Source organism: Triticum dicoccoides, chromosome 2A (assembly GCF_002162155.2).
Source record: "Triticum dicoccoides isolate Atlit2015 ecotype Zavitan chromosome 2A, WEW_v2.0, whole genome shotgun sequence".
In the NCBI taxonomy this organism is placed as follows: domain Eukaryota; kingdom Viridiplantae; phylum Streptophyta; class Magnoliopsida; order Poales; family Poaceae; genus Triticum; species Triticum dicoccoides.
The window spans coordinates 461,607,638-461,611,464 of record NC_041382.1 but is presented as its reverse complement, the minus strand read 5'-3'; positions in this window follow the sequence as shown (position 1 = coordinate 461,611,464).

Here is a 3,827-nt window from a genome sequence, read left to right as displayed (position 1 = left end):
GCCGTTCGCTGAAGCCCCGCCTTGCCGTCTCGCCGGACCTCGCCGTCGTCGTCCCGGTGTTCGTCATGAACCGGTAAAAGCCGCCGCCGGTTTTTTTTCGGTTTTCGGTCGGTTTTATTTTTAGGGTTAGGGTTTTCTCGGTTTTTCGCTCGGATCTATTTAGCGAAGGTTCACCCGAACGTCCCTGTTCGCGAACATTTTTCATCCGTTTGTCTCTGCTAGCGAACGTTCGTTCGTTAGTCTTTTCTTTTTATTTTATTTTCGGCCAGGGACCTATCCGCGATTATTTTTATCACAGATTAGCCCCTTATCTTCAAACGCTCGTAACTTTTTAACCGTTTGTCCAAATCCAGTGAAACCAACAGCAAAATCTTTGTCCCGAACCCCTCTTTCCAGTTAATCAACTTAAACATGGTTTTGACAAATTAACATTTGGTTGTAAGCAGATTTGAATTTGAACTTTTTTGACCGCAGTTTGAGTTTCGTAACTCCGATTCGATTGATTCTTTTTGCAAATCGAAGCTCTTCTCTTGTACCTTCAATTTGGATATTTTCCTTTGAGTTTTACCCTTGCATCTACTGCTTGAATGCTTATGTATGCTATTGTTTGTTTGCGATAGAGTTTATGTAGTGTGAAGCGTGCTACTACGAGTCACTAGGGTTTTCAGATCGTCAGCAAGGCAAGTAACACTTTGATCATACTTTCCATACCCAGTTTTTATTTATTAGTTTCACCCTTAAACATTGCATGAGTAGGATCTACTTAAACATGTGGGTATTGGGAAGTAGTAGTTGAGGTAGTACCTATTGCCCTTTTCATTCAAACCTTGGGAGTTACTTCTACGTTATGCTTATATTGCTATGCTATGCTCGTAGACGTGGTTTGGTTTGAGTGATTCATGACAGATGTGAGTATTTTTATGAACTAAGGGATTATTTAAGGTGGCTACTTCAACACACATCTAGGTGGATTGTTTGTGGGCACCTGGGGCAATCCAGTGCTGTCCAAGGAGATCCTGGGGAATCCGTGTGATCATCCTAAGGTCCGCCACCCAGGCTCAAAGGGATCATATTGTTATTCATGCTGGAAACTTCCGTGTGCAGCCACAAGCCAATATGGGCTCTGGCATAGTTGAGTATGTTGTGTGACCTCTTTCAGTGGTAAACTAGCAGATGTAGGGGATGTAGGTGGTACGGTTTACTCGTCGAAAGGGCTAATGCTTCTGAAATACTGTGTCTCGGTCATCCGTTTCTCAAACATCATGTAGTGCGAGAAATCAACGGAGGAGATCGAGTCTTGTGGGGAAAAGTGCGCAAACCTCTACAGAGTGTACAAACTAATCATGATTAGTCGTGTCCCCGGTTATGGACATCTTGAGTATCTGGTGCTTGAATTATTATGTTGATCTCATCACTTTATTTAATTAACTTGTTGGGTTAATGATTACTTTAATTGGGATTGAGATGGGCTTACCATTCTCAATGTTTTCAACAACCTTTGTAGTTAAATAAAATATATTCCTTTGTTGTAGGAAAAAACTAGCTTTCTGCCAAAAATAACCATAGAGCCTCCACCAGCCAAATATGCATATAGTTTTAGCTGCTACTTGTTCTTTGCTTTACAGTGTTATTTTGCCATCATATTCCATGTGCTGACCTGTTCCGGGCTGCAACATATTATGTTGCAGACTTTTCGGACGAAGAGTAAGGTGCGCTAGGTCGTTGTCTTGCACTCAGCTATGCCGTTGGAGTTGACGGACTCATTTTACCTTCGAAGCCTTCCGCTGTTATCTTCATTAGTTGGCCTTCCGCCATATTATTGTATTAAGTACTCTGTTTTGCGATATTCGATGTAATAAGTGTGTGATTGAACTCTGCTATAAATCCTTCAAGTACTGTGTGTGTCAGCATTACCGATCCAGGGATGACACTTATGCACATAGATTTGACTGTTTGAGGTCGGATCGCTACAAGAAGCTCTTTTTTATCTCCAGCATTGTCAGGTACTGTACTCCTCATTATGTTGCTGCATGTACCAAATCTCTACCTAGTGCCCTGGCTCCCGACTGGTTGAGGTGACGACCCTTCACCATGCTGTATATTTGGCTTGGGAAAAGTACTTCAAAACATTGATCTTCGCTTTTGTTTGCCTATCACTGGTGCAACACTTCAACTGTCCTACCTGGACCAATCATCTATTTGCGTGTGTTTGGTAGCCTCCAGGAGACCCAACCAGGCCCGGGCAATGCAAAAAAGGGCGTTTGGTAGGCTGGGTTGCATGCGTTTCTCGGCCTACATGAAACTTAAAGCATCCTCGGGCCAGGCTGAGGGGGAACGACCAATTCAGCCATTTTTTACGAGCCGCGTGTGGCTCTCACCAGCATGCGTTGGGAAGCACGGGAGATGACATGACGTCTCATAACTCCTCTCCTCTTTCCCGTCATCGCCCCATCCCATTCACACCACACTCGCTCACTTTCTCCCACCGTCTGATCCCTTCGCGATCTCCGATGGCTGACCCTCATCCGTGCTGTCTCACTCTCATCCTCATCGACAGCAACCTCATCCAAGACCGGTGGGTGGCCGTCCTGGCCCGACAAGGCATTGACCTCATGGCGACTATCCGGGCCCCTCCGCCATCTCCATCAGGTCATGGTTAGCGGGCATTGACCGACCATCGGTGTCTGTGCTCGTCGGTGCAGCCGAGGAGGGAAGCTCATCTGCAGCGATGGCAGATGGTAGCACGTCGGCTGCGATAGTGGCGGCCACGAGAAGCCCATTGGTCATGCCCATAAGTTTTTTTACCCCCATTCAAAGGTTTTCTCCTTGGCTCCGGGCCAAGCTGAGGGGACCGCAGTCGGAGCATCGATGATAGCACCCTCTTCCTCCACCACGTGTGTCATGAGGAGCACCGCTGAAGTGGCAAGGGCCCTTAGTGGCCCTGCAATGGTCGAGTCATCCGCATCGGGTCGGCCCCTTGTTCCAGCTAAGGTTTGCTCCGTGGTCGGTGTTCCCCCCGGCGACAACCACTACTTGTTCCCCTTTTTTGCCTCAGGTATTTTGGATTGCACTAGATTGGATTCAAATCGATTCGGAGCCATGCGATGTGCCAGCTTAGAGCATGCTTACTAGGTTGTTCTTGGTAGTTCTTTCATTGCTAGTGTGTTACTGGTATGATCGGATTGGTAGGGTTTGCATTGCTAGTTAGTTTGTTCTTGCTATGATTAGATTGGTAGTTCTTGCAATGCTAGTTAGTGTGCTATTGGTATGATCAGATTGGTAGTTCTTGCATTGCTGGTTAGTGGGTTCTTGCTATGATCAGAATGATAAGTTTTTTGGTGCATGATCACAGTAGGTGCTACGTTTTTGCATGATCATAGTAGGACAATGCATGTGCATGCTATAAACAGTAGGACAAGTATGCATGCATGATCACCCAGGACAAACGTGCATGCATTTTGGGCAGTTCTATGATGCACTGATCATAACGCTGCCTAATTGCAACTACCATGTTAGTGGGCGGCAGTTGTCAATGTTATGATATGATCATAGCACTACCCAATTGCAACAACCATGATCAGTGGCAGTTGCAGTAGCGCAGTGCTATGATCAGAGCATAGCACTGCCCTCTTCATGCAATGGTGCACTGATCATAACAATGCCAACTGCTAGTGATCATGGCAGTTGTATGCTCTGTGTAATGGTGCACTGATTATAACAATGCCAACTGCTAGTGATCATGGCAGTTGTATGCTCTGTGCAATGGTGCACTGATCATAACAATGCCAATTGCCATGATTAGTGCCACTTGTATGATGCGTTGTTTA